Below are 9,148 nucleotides of genomic sequence, written 5' to 3'. Positions count from 1 at the left end.
ATCTATTCAATTAACTTCAAAGTCTTAAATCCATCTGAGCCCTTAATCCATTTAAAACTTTCTAAAGCCAGCACTAATCATCCTTTTGCTGTATATTCCAAAAAAAATTTTTTTTTTTTTTACAAATCTTTAAACTTGTAATTAAAACCTCTTTTTTAAAGGATTGAAGAAAACTCACCCAGTGATTTCAATAAGATTTGCTGATCTGAAGGTTCTCAATCTTTAAAAAGCAGGAAAAAAAATTAAATCCAAAGCGATTAAGAGGTGAGCCTCGGTGGAACCAAAAATCCATATAAGCTACATTAGCAGCTACAAGCTCGATGAAATCCCACGACTCCCAGCCAAGTGCAAACTGAGTGCACAAATGCACTTTCTTGCTGTCTCTTCACAAAAAAATAGCTGTCAGGAGTACATGTGGGTAATCTTGAGATCTTTCCTTCTCTGGAAAGATTATGGCAGCCCAAATCCAGCATTTGGGCACAGTTTTCGACCGCAGTGTTGTCCCTCATTCAAGAGACGTCAGTTCACCATGGTGCTCACCAGAAGTCTTACCATGAGGGCTTCCCCAACTTGAGTGGGGAGGCGCCAACCAAGAGCCTCAAAAAGTGGAAAGGAAATTGTTGCTCTGCTTGCCCTCCCCCAACCAGGCTCACGGACCCAGCTTCCATGCCACTGCCCCCAAGATTCATGCTGGGCTGAAAATACCATGGACCACACCCTACACCTCAAGAGCAAACGCTGGGGGTCTCTCCCAGCCATGAAGGCCTCTGGGAGCAATGGATGGAGGGGAAGCCAGAATGGGGCTTAGAGTCACCACAGATGCAGGAATCTTGGTAAGTCTGCTTCATCTTCCCCAAGGACCCCACTGGTGCCCACCCAGAGTGCTATTTGCAGTCCATACCAGCCTGACCAGCTTAGTTCAAAGTGGGCTTGGCTATGACTCTGCTCAGCTCTGGGATGTGTGCAGTATTGAAGGAGCACCACTGAGCATGTACAAATGAGATCCTCCTTCACGTTCAGTCCAGGTATTAATTACCTGAGACAGAGGCCCAGAACAGGAAATCAACAAGTGGGCTTTAAATGAAAGGGCTTCCGCCCCATAATTCCAGCTCTGGGCCAGAGTTACCTCTCTCAGCTTGAAAGAGAGAAGACACAGCTTCCTCAGAGCATCGTGACCAGGCATTCCAGAGGCCATCAGCTGGCTCGCATGGGCCAGAGGAAGGGCGAGGGGTCAACCATCTCAGGCTGGGAAGCAGTTTGGCTGCCTCCTGCCCCAGGCCAGTCTTGGTTTCCCTTGTGAAGAGGTTGCTGGAAGCCAGCCTGAGAGCAGGGGCACTGTTGCTATCCATGCTGTGAAGGGAAGGCTCTCTCCACATGCTCAGGAACCCCTGTGGTTGTGTCCCAGGCCTGTTGCCTGATGTGGAGAGCAGATCCAGGGACTCAGCCTCCATCCCCAGAAATGGGAAAGGGCTCTGGTGCCAGGGAATTATCAGGCTGTTACGAAAAAGCCAGGATACGGTTACAGGATTAGATTTCCACCAACCTTGGCTCCTCTACCACCACCTACCCCACCCCAACCTCACAGTGTGAAAGCCTCATGCCCTCTTTGCCCAAGCATTGGGGAAACCAGTCACCCAGCAGATTAAATGTCAAGAATGTTCCTTGAAAATGCCCTTCCCTAGTGAAGATCGTTAAGGAGGAATAATTGTACATTGTTTAAGGCAGCTAACTCACAAGGGTGTATGGAGTACTTCACAAGATCGCATCAGTCATGCCAACAATCCGGGTCCTTGGGTTTGTTGGTTGTCTCTGAGCATTTTGGACACGCACGCACGCCCTGCCCCAGGTAATAAGATACCCATTGTATGGATAACAGGATGGGTATCTTCACACAACCAGCATCAACAATGCAAACCCACACCTATAATGCCATCAAAATGTGAAGCGGCCACCCGCTTTGCTCCGAAAGCGCAGCCCTGGGTTTTGGTGGGACTTGCCTGCCTGAGGCACGCGGAGGCGCAGCCTCAGCCACAGACACAGCTGCAGAAGGGCACCTGGCCTCGGCCTCGGCCACCAGGCACCCATGGCAGCGTCCCCACGAGAGTTCAAGATTTGGTTGGAGGCTGGATGAAGTACCCAACTCTGGGGTCAAACCCGGGGCTGAGCATTTCTCCCAGGCAGCTGTCCGAGCTACTGCCCTCCAGGTGGTTGGACCACAGTGCCCAGCATCCTGATCCTCACTGAGGGCAGTGGGAGTTGCAGCCCACCCGTGGCCGGTGGCAGGCTGGGATAAGCCAGTCCCACTGCTCCTGTTCTCCCCACTTTGGAACAGAAGGAAGGCCCTGTGGCTGCATGGCCCCACGCTCCACCTCGCCCGCCTCTCACCAGGACCTGGGCTGCCCTGTTCCTGCCCCCCGCCTGAGGTGCAGCCCGTGGAACTGGCTCAGTTCTCTTTGTGGCTCTTCCTGCGGGACCCCTGGGAGAGTGGAAAGCCAATCCCCCTCCTTCAGGACTTGAGGGGATTCCTCTTTATAAGGATCGTACTCCATCGGGGCGAGGGGGCTCTTTTCTCTCTCCCCAAACGCTATTGCAGATTCCTAACGTTCTCAGCCAACGGTGTTCATAAACAGGAAAAGTGGCCCCTTCTTACCGAGAGGGTCCACACCTCCTTCTCACTTTAAGCCCCCCCAGAGCAAGAGATAAAGTCCATTTCTCCTACAGTCCTCACCTTGTTGCCAATCCCCCTGCCATAACGTGGGGATTGGCTTCTTAGCAACGGACGTTTGGGGGGGGTAGGCAGATGCATCTTAACTCTCGGGAGTCCTTAGGGAAACTTGTGATGGGTCGCACCCGTACAACTCAGTCTGGTGAACCTCTGAACCGGGCGGCCTGGCTGGTTTCGCCCGTCCTGGCCTCGCACTGGCCGTTCAGACCGCCCTTCTTGCGAAACCCGAACCACGCACCTTCGCTCTTCTGAGCCCTGCCTTGACGGGATCCCTTTACTGACTCTGGGGCACTACCTCCCCCCCCAGTTTTAGACCTCTCTTCCTTCCGTCCTGCTCTTTCCTGGAAGATGAAAGAATATCTTCAAAGGCAGCGCCACACCTCTCCCTCTGCACCAGATACGAAAATGCAGCGGCCTGGTATGCCCCCAACTGCTGACATAGTTGCAGAAGGTTTGGAGAGAGGGTTGCTGTGGGCACCACGTCAAGGTGGTCAACCAAAAGGGACGGAGCCCAGCAAAAACTAGGCAAGCTACAACATCCTTCTCCCAAGGGGACACCAGTGGAGTCTGCATTTAGTGACCCATTTAACGGAATTCACACCCACTGCAGCCCTCATCTGGCCTCAGGGGGGCTGTTTGATATATGGCCTCAGCGGCTGCCACATCCCTGAACGCAGAGCCAGGTTTTGACTTAAGCAGAGCACGCAAAGAGTGCCAAAAGAAAAAAGCCACACTTTCCCGGCCGGCTTCAGCTGCCGCAAAGAGAAGAGCAGGTTCACAATCCCCTTCGTTTTCGCTAGGAGATGCTTCTCCAGAGAAACACCAAAAATCTCCAGTGAACGTGTTTGTACATTTTCCATCTGTATGTGAGGGTCTTGTTGTTCAGTCGTGTCCGACTCTTCGTGACCCCATGAGCCACATCGCGCCAGGCCTTCCTGTCTTTCGCTGCCTGCCTGAGTTGGCTCAGTTTCATGCTCATTGCTTCGGGGATGCTCTCTAACCATCTCATCCTCTGCCGTCCTCTTCTCCTTTGGCCTTCAGTCTTTCCCAGCATCAGGGTCTTTTCCAAAGAGTCCTCTCTTCGCATTAGGTGGCCAGAGTATCTGAGCTTGAGCTTCAGTATCAGTCCTTCCAATGAGCACGTGAGGGTCTAATCCAGGGTTTTTCAAACTCTGCAACTTTAAGATGTGAGGACTTCCACTCCCAGAATTCCCAGCCAGCATGCCGCTGCCAACGCTCCCCAGCACAGGGATGCCCTGAGGAAGTTTTAGGGGCCCCGGCCGGGCCAGAGCCATGTTTCACCTCAGCCCTCCATTTGCTGACTTCTCCTTGACCTCGGATCTGGCTCAGTCCCAGTCTGGAGAGCTTGGAAGAGAGTCATCCTGCTGGCGGAAGAACCTCCTCCCCCGGTCCGTAGACGGGAAAGCAGATGAAGCCCCGCCACTCTGTCCCCGTTGCGGCCCCACATGCTGATGCAGCCGCGGTCGCAGACCGTCGCCTCACAAGGAGTCCTTTTGGGCCGGGCTAGGAACGTTTGCAACCTCCGGCCCAGGCATCCGGCAAGGCAGTGGCGGCCCAACGCTGGGAAGGGAGGGGGCTGCCCCCGCCCTCCAAGCTTTCTGCCCTCCGGGGTCACGCCGGGCCTGTTTCTGGGTCTCCCCAATTAGGATTCCGTCCTGCAGAAGATCAGACACGAAAACAGCAGCTGAGATTTTAAAGTTTTATTGAAAGCGGGCCAATAGAGTCAGCTGGGGTCTCCCCTTAAGGCAGAGAAGAACCCCGGTCACAGCCAAAGAAGAAGATTTTATACATGTTTCTTACACAGAGATACAGCAATTAACACATGATTGGCTGAAAGTGGCATAAGTTTGGGATCCTCCTTATTATTGGGGGAAACCTATCTTCCCGATGGCCTATTGGTTGCTAGTCAGAGTTCGGGGCACCCCCTTTGTCCTTCTGAAAATTATTGTTTCCTAGAATGCAGGGGTATCGCAGAGCAGCTAGAGGTTGTTCTGCAGGCTGGCAGATCGGGGTCACTTCCTCCCATATCTTTATGGCCTCGACACTCAAGGAGACAGGATGTCTGCCTAAAGTCTTTCAGCATAACAGAAACGAGGGAAATGTGTGAAGGTTCATGAACATCAGTTTCCTTGTCATCCCTTTGGCTTCCAAATGTAAGGAAATAAAGATGAGAGAAACTGACAGCCCTTTTTCATACGGTTTTAGTCCCCCCTTTTTAAATTCTTAATATTTTAAATCGAGAATTTAAATTCTGTAAGGAAGGGCTCTCTATACCGAAACAAGGTACTTGTTTTTCTGTAGAGAATTGGGCCGTGTACAGGTGCCATGTGCGGAAGTAAAGATGGGAAAGCAATAAAGACACGCACAGATTAATAAGCCACAAACAATGACAACTACCAAGCCGATAAAAAGATAGCGCAGCCATGAAAAATCAGGCGCCCAGGAAGTCAACCAAGACCAGTCCCATCTAGAAGCGTTCCAAACTTCAACATATCCTTCTCTATCTTTGCAGAGTTCCGCCACAATTTGAGCTTCACCCCAACTTGCCCCTTTGCATGTTGACAAGGCTGGGCTGGCGCAGGCCCCATCCGGACCCCACAGCTAACCTGGTTAGCCACTCCCGGGGGAAGACCTCGGGGCTGCTGGCAGACGACTCCAGCGCCCAGGCAAAGGGGGGCATTTCCACAGGGTCTCTCTGCTCAAAAGGACCCCCCAGCACCCGCCCAGCCGGAGCTCCCCTTTGGCCTTTGCCCGCTGCTTCGCATCAAAATACCAGACTGTGACGGCGTACCTGAGAGAGCCGGAAAGGCAGATCAGGAGGCAGCTGGAGCTGGGGCGGGGGGGCTTGAGGCAGCCCTTACCCATCTAAGGTGGGGGGGAGTCTCTCCTGTACAAGCCCCACAGAAATCAATGGGAACGGCACAAGAATACTTCCCCCATCGGCGCGTTTAGCAGCCTCCCCAACAGTGTGATCTCCAGGCTGGCAAGTGGGACATCGTCTCTCGCAAAAGAATGGTTTTGCCCGGCTGCCCCGAGCTTTCTCAGCAGCAGCATGGAAGTGTTTGGCCACCGTCTCCCCGGGGTGGGTTTCTGAGGTTTTCGTTCTAGCCTGAGGTCTTGGGGTTTCATCTGGCCTCCTCACTCTGAGAGCAGCCGAGGGTGGCTGGGGTGGCCATCTCAACTTTCGGGCCAGCCAGCTCCCGAAGCCCTGCCTCTCTCTGAGATGGGGCAGGAGCTCCATCCTGGCTTATGGCAGGAAGGCCTTTCCCCCATCGCCAATGTGTCACTCAGCATGTCCTCGGGGGGCTCCTTTACAGGCCTCAGGGGCACTTGCCCTGAGCCCGTGCCCGCCAGGCGGCACCTGTCACCTGGTGGCATAGGCCGGCTTCACTTGGTGTGGATTGAGCTGGTCGGAGCAGAAGATCAGCAGACGGTCAAGGATGGGGTCAACATTGGCCACCACTGAGTGGCCCTCTGGGAAGATCTGCAGGACACCCCCATGCACCTGGCAGAGAGAGGGCCGAGAAGGACCCATCAGGCTGCCCGTGGAGGACTGGGGCGTTTGGAGGGCAGCCCATCGTCCCCACAGCACCAGGTGGGCCTGGGCGACACCCGATGCTGCCACCCCGAAAGGGCTTCGGTTCAGAGTCCCTCCGTGTGGGAGACCCACGACCACAGAACCCCCACAAGGCTGCACAAACCCTCGGAGAAGGAAGGGAGGCCCAGCGGCTGACGGAGGCCAGCAGGAAGCGGGTAGCAGCCATGGGAGAAGGCTGGGCGACAGGCAGCCATTTTGGTCTGTCCAGGAGAGGTGGAGGGAGGGGCCAACTATCGACCGTCGCTGGGACCCCGGCCGCAACCGACGCGACTGCAGAGGCAGCCGGGTTGCGGCGGGCAGACTCCACGGGGCTGCCTCAGAGACAGGGCGGAAACGAAGACCTCAGGCCCATGGAGGAAACCCGCTGTCGCCCCTCAGAGACGAAGGCTCCCGAGCCCGCCAGCGAGGGCGATCACCCTCTGCCCTCAGCTCCAAACCCCCTGTGAGGGAAAGCCCACCTCCTCTCGCAACCTTCCAGAAGCTGTTAAGAGCTTCCCGTTGAGGAGGTTTAAATGTTCCATTTTTCAAGACTAGAGATTTCGCCCGTGGTTGACTTGACTTTCGTTCCCTACTTTCACACGGCTAGTTATGCTGAAACCGAAACCGAAGGACGTTTTAATTACCACACCATGGTTATTACTGTTACAAGCTGCCTTGGAACATTTCCAACCCATCCAAATGTTGCAAGCCCTAGGAGTTGCGCTCGCGGGCATCCCGCAGCATTGCCCGCCTTCTCCCCACGCTCCTCACCCACAGCAGAGGGAGGAGCAGCCATCTCAGCAAGCGGGGCTGCCAGCCTTGAGGGCAACTGCTCACAAACCCACTTCAACCTCCTCGGAGACCATCAAAGCACCGCAAACTCACCCTGCAGAGCTGGCCAATCAAACCCAGGAGCCGTCCCGGCACCCTCCCATATATTAGGGGCTAGGAAGAGACACGGTGCAGGGAAGGGGAAACTGTAAACGAGATGGGGGTGCCAAAAGCCCCCCTCCCCCCATGCCACCAGCTACCTTACTATCCCACTTCCGGTTTAGGTAATAAATGCACGTGACGCAGCGCCCGTCTCCATGGGGGCTGTCCACATGCCACACACAGCCCAGGCCGTTGCCAGGGTAACACGCCACCATGGCCTGGAAGGGAGGGGGAGAGAGGAGGGGTCGCTGCCAGTGGGGGCACCAAGCAGCCGGCAAATCCACCAGGGCTCCCCCCACAAACCCCCCGCCTCCCCAGCCGGCCACTTCTGGGGACAAATGCTCCGGGCTCCTGTAGCTCAAGCATCCACCCCAGTAAGACGCTTCCGAGCATTTCCAAGGGCTCCGACCACAACCAGCAGCAGCCACGGCATGCCAAGCACCCACCAAACTCCAGGAGCCAAATTCAGCCCCACATCCACGGTGGGGCAAATGACTTGGGCGAGGGACTGGCTCTGCACCGCGTTCCTCCAGAGGAGCTGGTGCTGCCAGCCAAAGGCAAACCTTCGCCAGCAGGAGCTCCAGGCCGGGGCCCGGGTTCAGATGAGGAGCTCACGGTCCTCCTGCCATTCAGCACGAGGGGTGCCACCGCTGCTTCCCAGACGTCGGCGTCATTTATCCCTTCGTCTCAGTGAGCCAGGAGCTGCCCAGAGTTGTTTGGGAGACAGGCAGCCTCTGAACCCAACAAAACCGACCACCGATCAATAGAAATGGGCGAGGGAGCCAGGTGCCCCTTCCCCCGCTTCTGCTGCCATCCAACAAGCGCTGAGGCCAAATCCTGCAGCCTCGCCAGTCCCAGAGCTGCTTGACTCCAGTGTCCCCATCCAGGCATCCCAAACCCAGGAGGCGAGGCCCAGGCAAGGCGCTCTCTCTTCCAGCGCCGCCGCCCGGCCGGGAGCCCACATTGCCCTTTACATAACACAACCCGCCCCCATGCCCCACTCCCTTGCCTAACCACAGAGGTTTCTCCTTCAAACCCAAGACAGGCAAAAGCTGGACTCGGCATACGTTCAGAGGTACAATTACTTCCAAAGCTAGAATGAGTGAAACAACAATGGCCCAGGTGAAGCCCACAGCGGGAGGCGCTGTAGAAGCTGGATCATGAATTGTGGTTCACATTAACACTGGCCGGGGCGGGGGGGGGGGGAGGGAAAGCCCCGCCATGAGAGGGATGCAGTGGGCTGGTGGGGGGAGGGCCATGCAAGGTCTACCCTTCCCCCACCACCCAGGCCTGCATGCGGCGGCTGACCCTTACAGCCAGTTGCATTGCAGAAGCGGGAACCCTCTCTTTGGCTGAGGCTGCAAAAGGAGACAAGAGCAACACTTTGTCTGAACTGGAGAGGGAGGGGGATCAGCCTCCAAGGCTCCTCTTATCACCTGGGGGGGGGGGAACAACTGGCAGCCGAGCTTCTGCAAGGGTCACTCTAGGGCACAGGCTGGCAAGACTGGCAGAGCAAGGGAGCTGCTGCCAAGCGGCTCAACAGGCGCCTAAACTCAGAGAGGACTGGAGGACAGACCCAGCTGAGGGCAGGATACCCACACAGGATGCCCGAAGGAGGGAACACTTGAGGATGGCCTTCCCTGCTAAGGGCACTAACTGCCAGGTGTCGCTCCTCTCCCAGCTGCAGAAGAGGCCCCCACAGCTCTTCCCTCTGCAGAGTCCCAGCTGCGAGTCCCTCACTGCAGCTCTCCGGCCCTGCCTGAGAACCCTGGAGGAGCCCTTCTTGCAGCCGTGGGGTCTGTTACAGCAGGAGGTCCCAAAAGGTCGCTCACAACAGAGCAAGTCTGTCACAGCAAAACCGAAACCTGGCTTGAGGCTCTTCAGAGACCAGG

Source organism: Python bivittatus, unplaced genomic scaffold (assembly GCF_059951505.1).
Source record: "Python bivittatus isolate LINGU-HERP-01145 unplaced genomic scaffold, Pbiv_v1 ctg000310_np1212, whole genome shotgun sequence".
NCBI classification, from domain to species: domain Eukaryota; kingdom Metazoa; phylum Chordata; class Lepidosauria; order Squamata; family Pythonidae; genus Python; species Python bivittatus.
The sequence above is the reverse complement of the archived record's forward strand: the minus strand, read 5'-3'. Positions refer to the sequence as shown.